This window comes from Pelobates fuscus, chromosome 5, assembly GCF_036172605.1.
Source record: "Pelobates fuscus isolate aPelFus1 chromosome 5, aPelFus1.pri, whole genome shotgun sequence".
NCBI classification, from domain to species: domain Eukaryota; kingdom Metazoa; phylum Chordata; class Amphibia; order Anura; family Pelobatidae; genus Pelobates; species Pelobates fuscus.
The window spans coordinates 215,657,556-215,680,418 of NC_086321.1; the positions used below are offsets into that span (position 1 = coordinate 215,657,556).

Sequence of the window (22,863 nt, forward strand, 5' to 3'; positions counted from 1 at the left end):
ATAAAATGCAGAGCGTGTGTGTGTGTATATATAAAATGCAGAGCGTGTGTGTGTATATATAAAATGCAGAGCGTGTGTGTGTATATATAAAATGCAGAGCGTGTGTGTGTGTGTGTTTGTGTAGTTTGTATATATAATGCAGAGCATGTGTGTGTGTGTGTGTGTGTATATATAATGCAGAGCGTGTGTGTGTGTGTGTGTGTGTGTGTGTGTGTGTGTGTCTGTGTTTGTATATATATAATGCAGAGCATGTGTGTGTGTGTCTGTGTTTGTATATATAATGCAGATTGTGTGTGTGTGTGTGTGTTTGTGTAGTGTGTGTATATTGCAGATTGTGTGTGTGTGTGTGTGTGTGTATATTGCAGATTGTGTGTGTGTGTGTGTGTGTGTATATTGCAGATTGTGTGTGTGTGTGTGTGTGTGTATATTGCAGATTGTGTGTGTGTGTGTATATTGCAGATTGTGTGTGTGTATATTGCAGATTGTGTGTGTGTATATTGCAGATTGTGTGTGTGTATATTGCAGATTGTGTGTGTGTATATTGCAGATTGTGTGTGTGTATATTGCAGATTGTGTGTGTGTATATTGCAGATTGTGTGTGTGTATATTGCAGATTGTGTGTGTGTGCGCGCATGTATATTGCAGATTGTGTGTGCGTGTGTGTGTATGTAATGCAGAGAGTGTATAATGCAGAGTGTGTGTGTGTGTGTATAATGCAGAGTGTGTGTGTGTGTATAATGCAGAGAGTGTGTGTGTATAATTATATATATATATATATATATATATATATATATATAATATGCAGAGTGTGAGTCTATAATGCAGAGTGTGTGTGTTTGTGTAGTATATATATATATATATATATATATATATATATATATATATATATATATAAAAATATATATATAAAACGCAGAGTGTGTGTGCATATATAATGGAGAGTGTGTGTGCATATATAATTGCAGAAAGAAAAGTCCTGCGCTCAACTCCCATCACTACTGGGCGGCTGCAATGACTACAGTACACATCAGCCCCAATACATAGTAAAAACCAAAGAAAAACATGTTACTTGCGCTCTATCCTTTATCCCTATGTATTTTTAAAACAAATGGAGGTCTTTTAGTTACCTCCAATGGCCATGAGAGGTTGAGCCCACCTGCCACATCAAGGCAGACCCCCCTAGGTGGGTCCTAACTCTAACCATTCACCTTGCTTCCTTGAGCCTCTGGCAAAAATCTCTAATGAGACAGAAAGGGGTATTTTTTATATACACCCCTATACATTATTAACCCTTAATAGGGAACACATGGAGAGAGTGCAAGTAACAGGTTTTTCTTTGGTTTTTACTATGTATTGGGGCTGATGTGTACTGTAGTCATTGCAGCCGCCCAGTAGTGATGGGAGTTGAGTGCAGGAATTTTCTTTATCAACGTTTCAGCCATCATCCGTGGCTTTCATCAGGATCAGTTCAACACACACGGTGCTGAACTGATCCTGATGAAAGCCACGGACGATGGCTGAAACGTTGATGACTACTAACATGTTTTAACTATTTTGGAATAAAGAAGAAACATTTTATCCTTAAAAGACCGTGAGTGCAAGTCTTATTTCCATTAATTTTTGTAATATTTTGGATATGGCTATATTGCACCCGGCAATTTTCTGTACTTGGAAGTGTGTGTGCAGGGTACCAGAGGAAGGAATATATATATATATATATATATATATATATATATATATATTACGCAGAGTGTGTGTGTATATATAATGCAGAGTGTGTGTGTGTGTGTATATATAGTGTGTGTAAAATTGGGGGGAGGGGCATTTGTTTTGTTTTTTTTTAGAGTTTTTTTGTCGTCCCCCTTGCATATTACTTGGCCAGGTAAGGGCGATATGGCATTTCCTGGTGGTCCGGTGACGTGGACTGTGCAGAGGGGGCCCAGCAAGCGCTTCCTTACCTTCCCAGCAGCTCCTTTCAGTTCCCCTGTCCAACTCTCGCGGCCTGCGTGCCACGTGGAGTGATGCCATGGTAAACCTTAGCAACACTCTGATGGCCGCGGGACTCATGAGAGTTAGACAGGGGAGCTGAAGGGAGCTGCTGGGAAGGTAAGTAATAGCTTGCTGAAGCCATCCAGGACTGCCAGGCTGATCATAGGCCTGGCGGTCCTGATCGGCAATAATCGGTATCTTTATTGGCAGATACCGATATTGCCAAAAATACCGAATATCGGCCGATAATATCGGTCAGACCAATAATCGGTCGATCCCTAATATAAGGAGTATAGTGTGTAAGTGCAGGGGGTGTAGTTTATTTATATAAGGGAAGGGTAGGGTTACATAATTCATTTACTAATTGAATAGAGCAAAAAACAAGTTGCAAGAGTGCACTGAGGACAGACAGCAGCTGAAATAGTCTACCCTTCGGTGGGACCCCACTCAGAACTCAAGCTGGTTTTAGCTCATCTTGTGCCATTACAGAGAGAATATCTCTGAAGCATATCAGACTGATCCCACCCATATGAGCAGTCCAGATCCAAAATGCCAGCAAGTTCTCTCTGCACGAGACATACAGCAACCCCAGACGATCGTTTCAACCTTGTTAGGCATCATCAGTGAGGCATAGCTGTTATCTCTCTAGGCACCGTGAGCAAGGGGTCCACGTCTGGATTACCCTTTAAAATTGTGGAGAGCAAAAAACAAGTTGCAAGAGTGCACTGAGGACAGACAGCAGCTGAAATAGCCTGCCCTTCGGTGGGTCCCCGCTCAGAATTGAATAGATAAATAAAGTTAGGAACCTAGTAGAATTGATCATGGATAGTAGAAGGGGGTAATGCTAATTTTACATGAGTTAAACTAGGACATATACTATTCTAAACAAGATGTGGTACAGAGATTAACAATTCACTTTTATTATTGTACAATTCCGATAGATCACAACTATAATGGCTATGTAGAATCAAAAAGTATAATGAAATATTAGTAAACTCAAAATTAAAGCAAATCTGTAAAAACAACAGATAGAGAGGATCTACCTCTATCAAATGCAGCACACTACACACAATTTGTAGGAAATAGATTCAATATAGAACTATTTAATCTAACAGTATGCAAAAGTCAGATACGATGTATCAAAGTGCTAACTTCATATCACTATCATTGCAGAATTCTAGAAGCTGAGTAGTGCAGACTAGCTGACCTTAGCTGTGTCAGTAGTGGCAATATATTCTCTGTAGTGCCTTGAAGGTAAAATCCCGAGATAGAGATAGAGATATAAAAAAAGGGGGGCGGGGGGTGTACACGGGACAGTCCATTAAACTGTCAGAAATGAGGAGCTGGCTACTGGCTATAGAGAAAGTCTAAGAAAGAATTTTTTCAAAAAGCTGCAGATGACTAAAAGATAGCTTGAAGGTTCTGTGAAAAGGAAAAAACAAACAACCCAGGTAACATAAGATCTAAGCTGTGCCTTCGAGGGCACCTGCAATACCATGTAACAAATAAATCTACCTAGCTATCTAATAATATCAAATTGAACCACAGGCAACTTGTGAGAGATCATGCTGAATCCACTGAATATTGTGTGAAACCACAATCAACAAGTTTAGGCTGGTTCAGTCGGTGTACAAGCACTTTTTAAATGCAATGTTTTGTCAGACTCATTTCCCCTTGAAGAACTGCCTGACCGACAAAACGCCACCTCTTTAGCTGGAATAGTATATGTTCTTCTAATTTAGATTTACTAATTTAATAAAATAAGCAAACAAAAAAAACTACACATTTACTTCCCACTCCCTTTATTACCTTGCAGGGGGAGAGATAGGGAGCACGCTGATCATCAACCATGGTGGTCCACAAGAGCCGGAGTTTAGGGCGTTGCTGCAGATTACCACGGCAATGCTATGAAAATATCGGAGCTCACGAGAGGAGGAGGCCCACAGTTAAAAGTCACACAAGTAGCCCAAGTGCTAGCTGTATCTAAATAATAGGTCAAAGTGTAAAGAGAGGGTTTGCAAATAGTTTTGAACAAGTTGCCTAGGTAGTAGAAAATATACAGTGACAGAGGAAGGCGTATAGAATAAAGAGTCTTGTGCCTTCGAGGGCACCCCTTAATAAAATGCCTGGTCTTATCAATCTCCCCCCATAAATTTAATAAAAGAGAGAGAAATAAAGTATGTACAGAGTACATAAAATTAGTGTTAAGTCTCCAATATGCACTCCTGAGATGCTGGACATGAAAGAACTTGATGTCGGTAATTTAGCAATTGATAAGCAGAGAGTTAGGTGCCGACACCAATAATGTGTCAGTATGTGTCCAGAGCCCCTGACGTGCACGTTTCACCAGTGAAGCTCATCAGAGGGGAACCAGATACAGGCAAGTATAGGAGTATTTAAATCATAAGCTCTCAATTGATTGGGAGATTATCAGGATTCTGACCAATAGTAGCTTGGGGAGGGAATCTCAACCATTAAGAAATAATTGACTCATTAACCCTATGTTTACCTGAATCTTATGGTTTTTTTTACTGAATATTAAAATGAATAATTATATAAAAAAAAAAGTGGAAAAGTGTAAGTAACAGTGGTTATCAAAATGACAGTAATGTCATTATTTTAACTTATATGTGATTAACAATAGTGACATAGTTAGTTGAACGAACATAGCAACATTTATCTGCTAAAATATTTACTGATTAGTGGAGATATTTTAGTGGATTCCCAAACTTGTTGACTAAAATGTAACATTAATAAAAGTTTTTAGGATTTTAGGAAAGAGAATGTTTGTAATAGACCTAAATTAATATTGATAATGAATAATTATGCATTTATTTGTGAATGAAGGTAAAAATTAAATTCTTCATTTAGTCCTAAGGGGGATAAGGTCTTACATTCATGTATCCATCTGGATTCTTTCCTTCATAGGGTGAGATTAAAATTACCCTTTCTAGTGTTCAGGTGGATACGTTCAAAAACCTGAAACGTAAGATGAGATGCATCCGAGTTATGGAAGTTCCCCATTTTTTTCCTGTCTCTCTACAGGGGAAACAGGAATCGTTAAAAGCAGCAGCTCTAATGGTTCCCACGGAAAACAAAGTCATAAATCTATCCAAATTTCAACTAAATACTAGACATCTGTCCCTTCTAAACAAAGGGCTCTCCTTTGTACCCACACCTAATACTGACAAATTTAACCGGTTAAAAGACACTAACCTATTTGGTAGAAAGTTGGCATTGAGTGCTCTACATAAGAGAAAAGAAATTTACTCACCAGGGACATGGGTGTAGCACCAGAAGACTACCCACATTTGAGAACACTAGTCACGTTACTGGACGATCAAGACAAAGACCCACCTCTCACAAATCTAAAACCACAAAGCTGGTACACTCCAAACTTTAAAGAGGTGATAAACATTGACCTTTTTATTCAAATGACATGTAATGAATTTGAACAACTCCCTCCTGACAAACCTATACAAATTAATAATCTATCACATGAAGAGACACGTGCTTTAAAAGAATTGAGATCAAACCCCAACCTCGTAATTAAACAATCTGACAAAGGAGGTAATATTGTACTAATGGAAAAAGAAAAATACATTGAAATGTTTATGGTCCACCTTTTTGACACCACATGCTATGAGAAGCTTCCAAATGACCCTACTGCTTCATACCTGAAAACTCTCAAGTTGATACTTACTAAAGCAAGAGATAGTGAGATAATCTCTCAAGATGAGTTTACATTTATTTGTCCAAATAACACACCTATGGTAGCGACTTTATTGCTTACCCAAAATTCAAAAAAACAAAAATAATCCACCAGGAAGACCAATAATTTCGGATAATAACTCACTCACAGAACAAGCGAGCAAATTCATGGAGAAAATACTCCACCCATTTGTAAGTAATCTTCCATCTTATATTCAGGACACTAAACAGACATTACTCACTCTTGAGAATCTCACTGTCCCCCCATACACTCTTCTAGCAAGTATGGATGTAGTCTCGTTATACAATAACATCCCTCACAAAGTAGGCCTTGAAGCCACCCAATATTTCTTAGAAAAATCATCCAAAATCACAGCGTCCCAAAAGGATTTCCTTATGGAACTTTATACTAACTCACAATTATTTTGTGTTCAACGGCACCTACTACCTGCAAACTAGGGGCACAGCCATGGGAAGTGCTTGTGCCCCCTAGTTGCGCTAATCTGTATTTAGGGTGGTGGGAAGCCACAATGTGAAAAATACGTTACAGACAGGATTTGATAAATTCATCATTAGTTGGCATTGCTACATTGATGATGTCCTGATATTTTGGACTGGCTCAGTAATACAGTTCGAGGAACTTGTCTCGATACTGAACATCAACACTATTGGCCTACAACTAACTCATGTCATCAGTGAGGACAGACTAGAATTTCTGGATTTGGTTATTAATCTATCCCAAGGGGGTGAAGTAGATACCGAACTTTACAGAAAACCTACTTCGTGCAACAATTTCTTACATTGGAACAGCCATCACCCTTACAAACTCAAGGCAGGTATTCCCTACGGGCAATACCTGAGGGCAAACAAACTGCTCGAAAGAAGAAACCTTTATAAAAGAAGCTAAGAACCTAAGGCTTCGCTTCAAAAAGCAAGGCTATCCAAACAAAATCCTTAAAAAGGCATTCCAACGAGTCTCTAGTATGGACAGATCAACTAGTCTCAGAAATTACAAAGTGAAGGATACTAAACCTACAATTAGATGCATAGGCCCTTATGATCAACTATGGAATCCCATTCGAAAAATCTATGCAGACAATTGGCCGATACTCACCCACAACAAAGAGGTGGCCACTAATCTTTCTATTTTCCCAAGTATCACAGCAAGACTAGCTAACAATCTGCGTGACCTGCTAGTTCATAGTCATCTTGAACCAAAACCATCACCTAAGACATGGCTACAAGAAACAAAGGGAATTTTTAGATGTGGGAAATGTAAGGCATGTAGGTTTATCAAACCATCAAAATCAGTGTTATGCACCAATACGCAGAAAACACATCTGATTAATGATTTTGTTAATTGCAGCACCACAAAAGTAGTTTACATCATTACTTGTAGCTGTAAACTACAATATATAGGAAAAACCTTCCAAGAACTGAGAAGGAGAATCCTACAACATGTGAATTCCGTCTCAAACCTAAACATTTCCACTCCTGTCTCCAATCACATAAGGAACTTCCATAACTCGGATGCATCTCATCTTACGTTTCAGGTTTTAGAACGTATCCACCTGAACACTAGAAAGGGTAATTTTAATCTCACCCTATTAAGGAAAGAATCCAGATGGATACATGAATGTAAGACCTTATCCCCCTTAGGACTAAATGAAGAATTTATTTTTACCCCCTTCATTCACAAATAAATGCATAATTATTCATTATCAATATTAATTTAGGTCTATTACAAACATTCTCTTTCCTAAAATCCTAAAAACTTTTATTAATGTTACATTTTAGTCAACAAGTTTGGGAATCCACTAAAATATCTCCACTAATCAGTAAATATTTTAGCAGATAAATGTTGCTATGTTCGTTCAACTAACTATGTCACTATTGTTAATCACATATAAGTTAAAATAATGACATTACTGTCATTTTGATAACCACTGTTACTTACACTTTTCCACTTTTTTTTTTATATAATTATTCATTTTAATATTCAGTAAAAAAAAACCATAAGATTCAGGTAAACATAGGGTTAATTAGTCAATTATTTCTTAATGGTTGAGATTCCCTCCCCAAGCTACTATTGGTCAGAATCCTGATAATCTCCCAATCAATTGAGAGCTTATGATTTAAATACTCCTATACTTGCCTGTATCTGGTTCCCCTCTGATGAGCTTCACTGGCAAAACGTGCACGTCAGGGGCTCTGGACACATACGGACACATTATTGGTGTCGGCACCTAACTCTCTGCTTATCAATTGCTAAATTACCGACATCAAGTTCTTTCATGTCCAGCATCTCAGGAGTGCATATTGGAGACTCTTAACACTAATTTAATTTTATGTACTCTGTACATACTTTATTTCTCTTTCGTTTTCCTTTATTACATTTATGGGGGGAGATTGATAAGACCAGGCATTTTATTAAGGGGTGCCCTCGAAGGCACAAGACTCAGGAATCTTTATTCTATACGCCTTCCTCTGTCACTGTCTGTATATTTTCTACTACCTAGGCAACCTGTTCAAAACCATTTGCAAACCCTCTCTTTACACTTTGACCTATTATTTAGATACAGCTAGCACTTAGGCTACTTGTGTGACTTTTAACCGGTTAACTGCTGCCTGTCAGCAGTCCTTCACAGGTGAGCTACTACTTTGTGCTCCACTGTGGTCAAGCATAAGATAACATCATTCAGTGCAGGCAGCCGTTGTTACACTAGAATATACTGCTGGGTATCTTGCAGAAAAAACGGAGCCAGGTCAGCAACCCCTTATTTTTCACTTCACTGCTTGACAGAAACCTTTATTTATTATCAATACGCTGCTACGATCTAGGCAGCTTTTGTGATATTTAACTGGATAATTGCCATCTGTCAAAAATCTGTCTTAGCTGAACCATTATCTTTGATCTTTCTGAGGTTAAGTACCATAGAACATTATCAATTATTGTATGTGGAGTTAACCCATGTCACTAGTTGTACTATTATGCAGGGATTTACCTATCCATAAATCTTTTAACTATTGACAGCACTGGTTTAGCAGTTGTCTTATCTCCCCCCTGTTGTTACAGCTATTAGTGATATATAATATAGTATCACTTCTATTACTTGGGAATACCCTGATGTTATATTGTAGCAAAACAGTATTGCTTCAGCACTAGTGTTATTATGTATACACTTTTACAGCTTGTATAAGAAGTCACAGAGTTTTACTCGCTGTATAGTCTCCACTCACTCCTGCTGTTCATATTATTATTTTTCTTCAATATATTTTTATTTTAGATTTATTTATTAAAAGTTACTTTTTAAGCCTATAATCTTCTCAGTAAATCATACACAGGTAGAATGGCATTTTCTTATTTTTCTTGGTTATTCTCTATGATATTCCCCATTTAGGGGTTACCCCCCTTTTTTGTGCCCTCTACCTTGTGATATCTACATTTTGGCCCTAGGTTAATTCTTTTCATTTTCTTCGTATAACTATTTTTAAACAGTCTTCCTTTATAATACATATTCAAACAGAGAGCACTATGGACCAGTTTTATTTTTTCCTCTAGGTCCTCAGATCATCAGCTGTGGCTAGTTTAAGACCTGTTTAATGGTCTAACTGAATGAAATGACATTATGTACTATTGGATCATTGTATATTAGTACTATAATATTTAACAGCCAAAACTCCTGTCTAGAGTTGAGCGAAGCCAGACTGTAAAGTTTGGGTTTGTACCCAACATTACGTTTTTTGGACTCCGGACCGGAACACGGACATATCACTGTATGTTCGGGTTGAAGTTCGGTGTTCGGCAATTTAATGGCGCGTTTTGAAAGGCTGCAAGGCAGCCAATCAACAAGCGTTTGACTTTTGTGCCCTTAGAAGCCATCACAGCCATGCCTACTAATGGCATGGCTGTGATTAGCCAGTGCAGCATGTGACCCAGCCTCTATATATAAGCTGGAGTCACATAGCGCCGCACGACACATGAGCTCTTATTAGTGTAGGGAGAGGATGTTGCCGCTTTCAGGGACAGATTAGAAAAGAATTCTGCAAACTAGTACATTAGTGGGGTGCACTTCATATCTGAGAGTCAAATAGAAGCGTCAAATACTGTGGTTACAGCGCAGTTGTAAAAATTCTAATTGTTTTGGTGCTAAACAGTAAATTTGGGGCATGTTCTTCATATCTGAGAGTCAAATAGTGCTGTGACATAGCAGTTTTAAACATTAAAATTTTATTTGGCTGCTAAATAGTACATTTGCGGCCTGCACTGCACTTCATATCTGAGAGTCAAATAGAACCGTCAAATATTGTGCTTAAATTGCAGTTGTAAAAATTCTAATTCTTAAGGTGCTAAAAAGTCAATTTGGTGCCTACACTTCATATCTGAGAGTCAAATAGAACCGTCAAATACTGTGGTTACAGCGCAGTTTGACCAATTCAAATTTTTTTGGGTGCCAAGTAGTACATTTGCAGCCTGCACTTCATATCTGACAGTCAAATAGAACCGTCAAATACCAATATAACAATATTGTAATTTGGGGGCAATACCCTCACAAGTCAAACTGAGAGGTCAGTTTATAGGGAAAACTGTTGCCTGGGTACAATTCTAAAACAATTCCCATATGTCCTTTGCAGAGTTTACATGCTGGAAAAACACAGGTGCCAACTGCTGTGGCTTTCTGCAGTATGCAGACCGGCAAGGAGGGCAGGGTTGAGGAGTGGGTGGAAGATGATGTGGAGGATGATTAGGTCCTAGACCCCACATGGAATCAAGGTCACGTGAGTGACGTGTGCAATTTCGGAGGAAGAGGCGCTGGTCGCACAGAGGCACCAGCACAGCACAAGAGGGAGCAGGGTGCAAAAGTGGAGCGGCCGTCCCCTAGCACTCGTCGGCATGTATTATCTTTAGAATTCCCACAGTTATCCAAGTAACAGATGGAGCGATAAAAGGAACCACAACAGATTTAACGAGCCATTCAGTTTCGCAGTCCGGTGACCGGGACCCAGACACTGTCTGGGCAGTGGTCGGATGACCAGGACCCAGTATGCCTGATGTTGAAGTTAGGAGTCACAGTGTAGAATGGATTAGCAGGGTAACCGCACGCCTCCTGGTGTTGAGCACCAGCGTTTGTGCGGCCACATACCAGGACCCTGATGCAGCTTCAGTAAAAAGAGTGCTGGATACTAGAAGCCATCACCAGACTGATCTGCAACTTGAAACAGGATGTGACATTCACTGTAGCGGCTGTGCGCACTTTCGGCGTTCTCACCCTGCTGCTGCTCGTCTGTCTGCGCTGCAGCGTAACTTTGGCCTTCCCGCTCACCGCCTCATATGCGACGTGCCCACAATGTGGAACTCCACCTTGCACATGCTGGAGAGACTGTGCGAGGAGCAGCAGGCGATAGTGGAGTTTCAGCTGCAGCACGCACAGGTCAGTCGCTCTACGGAACAGAGTTTTCTTTTTTACATGTCCCAATATTTTAGGGGCTACCCCAATTAAAAAAAAAACATAAACAGTGTTGGCTACCTCCTCCTCCTCCTCCTCCACTTCCACCGCCTCCTCAACCTATAGGTCACTTAGTATAAACTATGTACACAATAGCAGAGGCTTGTGAAGGCCTTTTCTCCATGCATCAGGAGCTGAGTTCAGTTTGAACAATGAAAGAGAATACCTTGCATTCCAACCCTCTCTCAAACTGATAATTCTGGTGATCCTTCTGACAGCCATGCTTTAGATTTTGATTTATGTTCTTCCAAAGCTAAAATCAAAGATTCCATCTAGTGCTATTTTATGGCTAAGCTGTATTTTTAATTATGTTATTTTAAGTGATTTCCCTATCCACATTTGTTTGCAGGGCACTTGTCCTACTCTTACCCCCATTTTACTTCCTTTTGCAGCCCTCTAGCCCTTTCCAGGACTTTTTTTAGAGGCATTTTTGTGCCCAAACATTCAGGTCCCCCTTGACTTGAATGGGGTTCGGGTTCAAGAACATCCAGGTGTCCGCTCAACTCCTGTCTACTGATTTGGCTGACACACTACAATATAAGTGTCCTTAAGCAACAACCTAAACTTTCAAGAGGGGACATAACTAACATGCTAGCTCCTGATAAACTACAAAGGATTTGGGGTTTCTCTATATATTTTTTTAATATTAGGTTGGACCAGGTCAATGACAACAGAGCTTCAGCGCTTGAATTAATGCTTGTAAAAAGGGTTTTAAACTCTTCACACATGAGCCTGTGGGACACTATATTGTTAAGAATGTAGGTTTGTATTCCTAGATTATTTTTCTTCAAAAAAAAAAAAAAACCATGAATTCGGTACCAGGCCATTAATGACTGACCACACATATTTGCATACATTTTTAAATGAATCACAGGATTTGTAGTTTAAACCTGCTTTGTGTGTCATATTTAACTTAGGGGTAAAACGAACATAGCAGCAATTTAGAGTGTGTCAGGAAAGCACACTCTTCCTGTTGGGGGTGTTCAATTTGCTCTGTCCTCTAGTGTAGAAATACAATTAACAAAAGGTTCTTTAGGATCACTGGAATGAAGTTATGACAGTTAACATGAAAAGGAGAAAAAAATATTGTGGTTAAAATATAAGGAATATCAATTGGATACTCTGCTGAAATGTTCCGTGTTCCTGCACTGCGGTGATGCTGGAAGCTGGGATATGACGTCACTCCGTCCCCAGCATCACTAAAGGGTGCTCTTGGGAGCAGTGCAGGAAGAAAATGAAGATCAGAGAAGCCCACTAGACCTCAGGGAAAGGATTTAAAAAAAAAAAAAAAAAAAAAGGATAAAAAGGCAGTATTTACATAAAAAAAAATGCAGGGACTCACTATACTCACCAGAACAACCATATTAAGCTGTAGTTGTTCTGGGGACTATAGTGTCCCTTTCCATGAGGGGCCCAGAAATCTAACTATTAAGGAACTACAGATAAAATTACTTATCCGATTGTATTAGACTGCTCTTTTATGTGTCCCCTAAAAATGGATAAACAGGGTTGTCCTAGTCATATCCACTTAATATAATAAAATATAATATACATATTCAACATAAGAGTTAAAGGAGCACTATAGTGCCAGGAAAACAAACTTGTTTTCCTAGCACTATAGGGTCATTTGGTCCCCCCCACCCTCTGGGCCCCTCTACCGCTGGGCTGAAAGGGTTAAAACCCCTTCAACCACTTAACTTTCTCCAGCGCCAGGCTTCCTAAGCGCTGGGGAACTCTCCTCCTCCTGCTGATATCAGTGCCCAATGCGCATGCGCGGCAAGAGCTGCGCACACATTCATACCGCCCATAGGAAAGAATTACTCAATGCTTTCTATGGACGTCAGCATCTTCTTACTGTGATTTTCACAGTGAGAATCGCGGAAGCGGTCTCAGGTGGTTGTCAGGGAGACAGGCACTAGAGTCTGGATTAACCCTCAGTGTAAATATGTTTACAGCTGCAGGGTTAAAACTAGAGGGACCTGGCACCCAGACCACTTCATTGAGTTGTCTGGGTGCCTATAGTGGTCCTTTAAGTGTTTTGCCAAATGTTCAGTTTACAAACATTGAGTGGTTTATCACTTCAGATGTCCCGAACAGTTCGCTGGCGAATAGTTCCTGGCGAACATCGCTTGTTCGTGCTCGCCCCCTATTCCATATCATTGAGTAAACTTTGACAACCCCCCCACCTGCCGCTCGGGGGTGGGGGCGGGTTGTCAATGTATACTCAATGATATGGGGGGGGGACCTACTGTCCTCCCCCCGGCCCCCACCCCTTAGTGGTTGGTGGGGGCCCTAAATACTAAGAAGGAGGGGGACCTAATGTCCTCCCCCCTGGCCCCCACCCCTGAGTGGCGGGAGGGGGCCCTAAATACTAATAAGGGGGGACCTAAGATCCTCCCCCCGGCCCCCACCCCTGGTCGGCGGGTGGGGGCCATAAATACTAAAAAGGGAGGGGGGACCTAAGGTCCTCCTCCCTGGCCCCAACCCCTGAGCGGCAGGTGGGGGCCCTAAATACTAAAAAGGGGGGGACCTAAGGTCTTCCCCCCTGGCCCCCACCCCTGAGCGGCGGGTGGGGGCCCTAAATACTAATAAGGGGGGGACCTAAGGTCCTCCCCCCGGCCCCCACCCCTGAGCGGCGGGTGGGGGCCCTAAATACTAAAAAGGGGGGGGACCTAATGTCCTCCCTCCTGGCCCCCACCCCTGAGCGGCGGGTGGGGGCCCTAAATACTAAAAAAGTGGGGGGGGACCTAAGGTCACCCCCTAGTCACTCCCCCCCCAAAAAATTAACCCCTTACCTACCCCCCCTCACCCTAAAAATAATGAAGAGGGGGGGGACCTTTAACTAAGTACCTGTAAAAAAAAAAAAAAAAAAACAACTTACCATGCGATGTTTTCTTTCTTCTAAAATCTTCTTTTTTCAGCCCCAAAAAAGGCCAAATAAAAAAACCATAATAACCGACGCAATAAAAAAAAAAAAAAATCACGAGTGCAAAAAAAATAATCCATGTTCACCCGGCGAGGGCTCCGTGCAGACTGAGCTCTGCAGGGCGGGGGAAGGCTTATAAAGCCTTGCCCCGCCCTGCAATTAGGCTCAGAGCACTCTGATTGGTGGGTTTAAGCCATCCAATCAGAGTGCTCTTACAGGTAAATGAAGAGACTGACAGGTAAGTCTCTACAATTACCTGTCACAGCACTCTGATTGGTTGGTTTGAAATCCACCAGAGTGCTCTGTGTCATTTTACACAGCGTGGGAAAGTTATTTGGAATTTTTTGGGGGTGAAAAAAGAAGATTAAGAAGAAAGAAAACATCGAATGGTAAGTTTTATTTTATTTTTTTTTACAGGTCCCCCCCCTCATTATTTTTAGGGTGAGCGGGGTAGGTAGGGGGTTAATTTTTTTGGGGGGGGGAGGGGGGGAGGAGGTGACTAGGGGTTTGGGGACCCCTAGTCACCTGGGGGGGGGGGAAATTTTTTTAGGGCCCCCACCTGCCGCTCAGGGGATGGGGCCGGGGGGGGGGAAGGACATTAGGTCCCCCCTTTTTAGTATTTAGGGCCCCCACCCGCCGCTCAGGGGTGGGGGCCAGGGGGAGGACCTTAGGTCCCCCCCTTTTTAGTATTTAGGGCCCCCACCCGCCGTTCAGGGGTGGGGAGGACATTAGGTCCCCCCCCCCGCCGCTTAGGGGTGGGGGCCAGGGGGGAGGACCTTAGGCCCCCCCCTTTTAGTATTTAGGGCCCCCACCCGCCGCTCAGGGGTGGGGGCCAGGGGGAGGACATTAGGTTCCCCCATTGTGATTTATAGCCCCCACCCACCGCGCAGGGGTGGGGGCTGGGGGGGGGGAGGACAGTAGGTCCTCCCCCCCATTGTAATTTATGGCCCCCACCCGTCGCACAGGGGTGGGAGCCAATAGGTTGGTTTTTTTTGTGTGTTTTTTTTTACAGTGAGCAGCCACTGGCTGATCACTGCTTACTAGACATGCCCCTACTCGCGGTATAGCGAGTAGGGGCAGAATTTACTAATACTAAGTAATCTTTACTTAGTATTAGTAAATGTGGCTGAAAGACCAATTTAGGTCTTTCAGCCTTTTAGTAGATAACTCCCTAATACCGTAGATAACTCCCTAATACCGTAGATAACTCCCTAATACCGTAGATAACTCCCTAATACCGTAGATAACTCCCTAATACCGTAGATAACTCCCTAATACCGTAGATAACTCCCTAATACCGTAGATAACTCCCTAATACCGTAGATAACTCCCTAATACCATAGATAACTCCCTAATACCATAGATAACTCCCTAATACCATAGATAACTCCCTAATACCATAGATAACTCCCTAATACCATAGATAACTCCCTAATACCATAGATAACTCCCTAATACCATAGATAACTCCCTAATACCATAGATAACTCCCTAATACCATAGATAACTCCCTAATACCATAGATAACTCCCTAATACCATAGATAACTCCCTAATACCATAGATAACTCCCTAATACCATAGATAACTCCCTAATACCATAGATAACTCCCTAATACCATAGATAACTCCCTAATACCATAGATAACTCCCTAATACCGATAATAATATCTACTAAGCGGCTGCAAGATGCAGCCGCGGATCGGAGTTTGCATGCCACAGTCCAGGTGTTAGTCCCCTTGAAACAACTTGTGGGTTTTAATATTCGCCTGCCTATTGAAGTCTATGGCGGTTCGCGAACATTTGCCGAAATTCGCGTTCGCGAACCGAAAATTTTATGTTCGCGACATCACTAAACAAACACTGAATTGCCAGAAGTTTAAAAATGTTTTTAAAAAATTGTAAAAAGTTAAAATAGCTAAACTGAGACTTATTCCAAATCACAAATTGTTTGAATTCAAGTCTCAATTGATGGCAATTCTGAATTAAGGGAATAACCCCATTTAGATAGAGAAGTAGACACAGGGCAGCTCCACTTACAACAGGGGTGGGGAACCTTTGGCCATCAAGATGTTTTGGACTACATTTCCCATAATGCTTTTACAGTCATAATGCTGGCAAAGCATCAAGGGAGATGTAGTTCAAAACATCTGGAGGGCCGAAGGTTCCCCACCACTGACTTACAAGAATTGAAATTGCCAAGCACTGAACCTTAAATGACTTAATTGAAAACAATTCAGGAACTTACTTAGAATCAGATTGCTGTGAGATATCAATTGGGTTTGCACTGCACAACATAAAACAATATAGCAAAGCTGGCCAGGTTCTGCCTGCCTGTTGAGTTGACAGGGTTACTCCAACCTTCAAGACCACTTCTGCTTTTAGAAGCACACATGACTTAACTCTGGTAGTTCTGTGCATAAATGACCTGTCATCAGCATACACTGCTCGCTGACAATGTAAATCACCTTCATCACTTGCAGCCGTGCTACTAGCATCTGCTAGTAGAAGCACTTCTATTTGCCTGAATTACAAATGTGTTACCTCCTAACCACACTCTCTCTAATGCCATTTATCAAAGCCCTGCTCGCCTTCCTACCCATTATCAGGGTGAACCTAGAGCAGGGTGCCCAAAAGAACTACAACTCTCTTGACGGTTTTCATACCTTTAGAATGGCAAAGGATCCTGGAAACTGAAGGGATCTACCATTTAGATAATCCTGATCCTAGAGAGATATACCCACTAATGAATTCATAGCACTATTGTGGAAGTTTAACCCCTTAAGGACACATGACATGTGTGACATGTCATGATTCCATTTTATTCTCGAAGTTTGGTCCTTAAGGGGTTAAAATAAAGCTGGAGTAACCTTTCAACTCTATGTAGTTTCATTTTTTGAGGTGAATTCTGCTTTTACGGACTAGCTTCCTTAGCTTGTGTGCACTAATTTGTGGTATTCCACATATACTGGAGCTAGATCTAGTACAGGCATACCAACACTGAATTAAAATGAATTTTGAACTTCAAGTCAAAGTAATAGAACTGGAAGGAAAGCAGACGGAGAATATTTCCAGTTTGACTATTTTTGCCTTAAATTTGAAATTCACTTTGAAGTCCCAACAATTATCACTTTAATATGTAGAATAATTTGGAAATATTACAAGGGAATTGTAGGGAAAAAAATGAAATAAAAAACACATCCCAACACAACGAACAAGTTTCTTATTAAAAGTTTTGCAATAAACACAGTGTTTGAAAAGTAGAAGAAACATCTTAAAATTCTTCCCAAAATAACAATTTTCTTTTTCCTCTCTGTCTAAAATTACACATTTTTACTTGCTAAAACAAACAAAATGAATGCAGTTGTTCCTTACACTCCCCAATATAACAGACTAAAACCAGCTGATCTTTTGTGGAATGTGTGCCATTCTTACAAAACCACCTGACAATATGTTCCTAGATGCTTAGCATCGTTACACTGGAAGGCTGTACTGCAAACAATGCACAGGTATACAATGACTGTGCACCTATACTTGCATTGAAATGGCTGGGCTGCTTGTAATGCCTGACAGGACTGAAGATAATTCACAATTGAACTTAAAGTATAAACCATATGCAAAAATGACCGTGTAAACCATATTATAAACATTCATCAGCTATTTTCAATAATAAGGAATTATGTGAAAGTGGTGCAGGGACACGTCAGTTCGATGCTGTAAAACATGTTAAATATTTAAAATAAGGCATTATATTGTACAGCGCTACGGAATCTGATGGCGCTATATAAATAATAAAATTATTATTACATTATGCTATAAATGCAGTATATCTCCAGCCAAAAGAATATCTGAAACCATTCTCCACAGAAAGGGGCGGATTCAGAGGTCCCCCAGACATTGCATGAAATGATACAAAGTTACTGTTACCCTAGTTACCTTGCAGCACCTCCATGAAGGGAAGCCCCCACAATCCCCCGGTACCGTCCAGTCTGTGTGTAGATCTGTGTTGATGATAATGAGGATGAGAAAGGTAACCAGCCAGTCCCTTACCATCTCATATAACAGAGCCTCAGCTTCCCAAAACTCTCTCACTGAAAGCCAGCCCCATCCGATGCATGCAGTGAGGGCAAACACCTCCCCTCCAGCAACTCCTCCTTGGCAATTCCTCACCTTGAGCCTCACTAGGGACTTCTCAGGTCTCAAGGAGGGGGTGACAAAGTGTTCATGTTGCCAGGCTGGGTTTACTGTGGCGTCATTTCAGCGTGTCTAGCACGTTTGTTTTAAATCAATCATGGTGTTAAGAAAAGTGAAAGGTGAGCGCCACCCCATGGATATAATGGGTAGCACGCCTCACTGTGCTTCTGGAACCTTGTGTTGCTACCATTCATTTGGAATACTGGTACTAATATTGGGTTTCCATGTGTTAGTACGACGTCCAGTTAAAGCTGGTGTGTTAACAATCTAGATTTAGCTTGTACCAGCATACACAAGCAAGATTATTCATTAAAGTGAGAACCGTCAGGAATACTAAGTGAGTTTCAAAATCTAAGTCACAATAGGTGATTTAGAAGAATTCTCCAAGTCAATATGTGTTCAGTTTGGCTATATGGCCTTACATTTGATATTTACTTTGAATTCTCAGTAGTTCTCACTTAAGTGAATAGCCACCACTCTACTAAACTCCAAATTGTAGTGAATTAAAATGTGAATTTCAAAATTTAAGCAAAACTAGCAGATCTGGGAAAATCTCTTGTTGATCTATAGTCACAGCTCGACCATTTTGGCCTAAGTCTTGGAATTCAGATTTTAATAAAATACAATTTGGATTTAAAGAAGAAACACCCTATACACGGTATGCTGAAGAATACAATCACAGGGTAATTCATTTAAAGGACCACTATAGTCACCCACTCAGGGAGCTGACGTCGGAGGTGGAGGAAAGGTCACCAGCGCCGAGGGAGCCCGGTGCTGGATAAAGGCAAGTGGCTGAAGGGGTGGGGGGGGGGATCTAAGGATTAATAGTGTCAGGAAAACTAGTTTGTTTTCCTGACACTATAGTGGTCCTTTAACCCCTTAAGACCGCAGGACGTTCTATGCCGTCCTTAATTGGCCGGCTCTAAACGGCGCAGGACGGCATAGAACGTCCTGGACGGTCTTACCCCCCACGTGGCCGGCGGCACATGGCCGCTGCAGATAGCGGTCGGGGGCATGCCTGGCCCCCCAGGCAGCCCCCCTGTGCCTGGGGACCGCGGTCTGCAGCTTCCGATCGGTCACTGCGATTGGTATTTACCATGTGTCAGCCGATTTTAAAATCGGCTGACACATGGAGCCACAGCATTTTCACTCTGCTGATCGCGGTCGGGGGACATGCCTGGCCCCCCGTCAGTCCCCCTGCGGTCAGTGACCGCGATCTGCAGAGTATGATCGCAGTGAGAGGCTGTCTCTGCGATCTGAATGCAGAGACAGCCTCTCCCTGCGATCTGATCGCAGTGACAGGCTGTCACTGCGATCAGAGGTTACTATGTGTCAGCCTATTGGCTTACACATGTAACTACAGGCAGGATCCCCCTGCAGATCGCGGTGGGGGGCATGCCTGGCCACCCAGGCACTCCCCCTGTGGCCAATTACTGTGATCTGCAGGAGGTGATCACAGTGACAGCCAGTCACTGTGATCACTGATCCTGTGTGTCAGACAGTGATGTAAAATCACTGGCTGACACTGTCTCTGCCCCTCTCCTCCCCTCTTAACCCCTTAAAGTTAAAAATAAAATAAATTTAAAGTTACAAATAAAATATACTTAGATCATTTATATATATATATATAGACACACATTTACACATACACTAAGTGTATTTTAATATTTATATATACATAATTATAATTATATATATATTTTATAATAAAAAATATGTAAATACAATAAAAAATAATAATTGAAAATTAAAAATAATTAAAAATATATATATGTGTGTAATTTCGTTCTAACTGTATTTTGATATTAATATATATATATATAGATATCAAAATACACGTAGAACGAAATAATATATATATGTATATACCTAAGTATATACGTATACATCACTATATGTATACCTATATATAAATAAAAATAATTGTAAAAAAATGATATGCATATATATACATATATATTTAAACACACACGTGTATATATAATAATTTTACATATATATTTATATAATAATTTTACATAATTAGGTCCTTTTATTAATTACAATTTGCGGGACCTGCCTAACAACCCAGGCCGAAAGTATAGGGAATTTAATTTGCTAGCACTATATTTAACCCTATAACTTTCCAAGACACTATAAAACCTGTACATGGGGGGTACTGTTTTACTCGGGAGACATCGCTGAACACAAATATTTGTGTTTCAAAACCGTAAAATGTATTACAACAATGATATCGTCAGGGAAAGTGAAATTTTTGGCATTTTTCGCACACAAACGGCACTTACACTGACGATATTTTTGCTGTAATACTTTTTACTGTTTTGAAACACAAATATTTGTGTTCAGCAAAGTCTCCTGAGTATAACAGTACCCCTCATGTACAGGTTTTATGGTGTTTTCAAAAGTTACAGAGTCAAATATAACGCTTGCGTTTCAGTTTTTTCACAATGAAATTCGCCAGATTGGTTACGTTGGCTTTGAGACCGTATAGTAGCCCAGAAATAAGAATTACCTCCATAATGGCATACCATTTGCAAAAGTAGACAACCCAAGGTATTGCAAATGGGGTATGTTCAGTCTTTTTTAGTAGCCACTTAGTCACAAACACTGGCCAAAATTGGCTTTCAAATTAGTTTTTTGCATTTTTCACACACAAACAAATATTAACGTTAAATTTGGCTAGTGTTTGTGACCAAGTGGCTACTAAAAAAGACTGGACATACCCCATTTGCAATACCTTGGGTTGTCTACTTTTGAAAATGGTATGCCATCATGGGGGTAATTCTCATTCCTGGGCTACCATACAGTCTCAAAGGCAACGTAACCAAACTGGCAAATTTCAATGTGAAAAAACTGAAAAGTGTAACATGCTATATTTGACCCTGTAACTTCCCAAAACACCATAAAACCTGTACATAGGGTGTACTGTTTTACGCGTGAGACATCGCTGAATACAAATATGTGTATTTTATTGCAGTAAAAGCAAACAGTATTATGACATTCACAGTTAGAATGTCACATAGAACTAAGAATTTTTTTTTAAAAAATCGTATTTTCTCTCATTTTTTTATATTGTATTCATATTACGTTATGTTCCATACCTAAATATTTGATGTTAAATGAAAGCCCTGTTTCCCCTCAATAAAATTATATATAATAAGTGTGGGTGCATTTAATATGAAAGAGGTAAATTATTGTTGAACAGACATATAGTCAAAATCTGTTGTTTGTTTACATTTTTTTTGGTTCACAACTTGTACATTTGGCTGCGGTCTTAAGGGGTTAACACTGGATTTTATCTGAATTGACAAAATTCAGTAAAAAAGGGCAAATTCTTACTGGAATGGCAACTCTCTTTTTTACTAACCCAAATCTTTGTCAGAATTTGGTCAGCCCAGCTAAATTTGCACCAGTCGTCTGGATGCATTTGGTGTCTGGTTGAAAATCTTTGCTTTTCGCATTCAAGCCATCTACAAACTATAGAATTCTGAATCCATACAAAGCACCAATTTTCAGAAATTATGGTTCAGTTGCATTTTAGAAGCAAATGGTTATTTTAATTGCTATTTGCAAGTTGACCGCGCCAGCACGCAGTGAGCAAATAGTTCAAAAAACAACAACTCATCAGTGTGAAGGTGAACCATGTAGAGGATGGCAAGCACTTGATAGCCAACCACAACATTGAGAAAGTAAAAATTAACCTCATATTAATATAAGGCAAGTTAGAAACCTCTCTTATTAGATACCGCAGTCGACCGGGCCTCTCACTCCAGGGGGCCTGGCCACCTTGCGTACCCCTACAACCGGGTGCACGCCGCCATGTTTTGCGGCGCGGCAAACTGCCAGGGCTGCACGTTCAAGGGGCCCTTCGGGTGGCCCATGCTGTTAGGGAGAGGAATTTCCAGGGGCTTTAACAGCGCGACCAGGCCCCCTTTGATGACATCACAGCTGGTAGAAAGTGATTGCCCGTCACTCTTCCCAGCTATTAGAGAGAGCCCGCACGGGAGGAGGAGAGGAAGGAGTCAGAATGAGAACTTTGACTCCCACCAGCCTGAGCAACCACTGGACCCCAGGGAAAGTAACCCTCCTGCACCTAAAAGGTAGGAAACAGGAGGGTGACTTAAACATTTTGTATATGTGTGTTTTTGTTTGTATGTGTGTGTAAGTGTTTGTGTGTCTGTGTGTATGTGTCTGTCTCTGTATGTATGTGTGTGTCTCTGTATGTATGTGTCTGTATGTGTGTGTCTCTGTATGTATGTGTCTGCATGTCTGTATGTATTTGTGCCTGTCTGTTTGTATGTATCTGTGTCTGTCTGTATGTGTCTTTGTATGTATGTGCGTCTTGTGTGTGTGTATGTATGTGTGTGTCTGTGTCTATGTATGTATTTATGTATGTATGTGTGTGTATGTATATGTCTCTGTATGTATGTGTGTTTGTGTGTATGTATGTGTGTCTGTATGTATGTGTCTGTCGGGGGAGGCCCATGGATCAGTTTTGCACCGGGGGCCCCATAGATTGTGTGTACGCCACTGCTTC

General features: G+C 40.9%; 1 protein-coding gene across 1 annotated transcript in view; it reads right to left on the reverse strand.

The window, feature by feature from the left end:
• Positions 1 to 18,327, reverse strand: part of GCNT1 (glucosaminyl (N-acetyl) transferase 1) — a 69,844-nt gene extending 51,517 nt beyond the window's left edge. The window contains exon 1 of the mRNA XM_063455028.1: positions 18,069 to 18,327. The gene's annotated coding sequence lies outside the window, so the exon portion shown is untranslated. The remainder of the gene's footprint in view (positions 1 to 18,068) is intronic.
• Between the last annotated feature and the right edge of the window lie 4,536 nt (positions 18,328 to 22,863).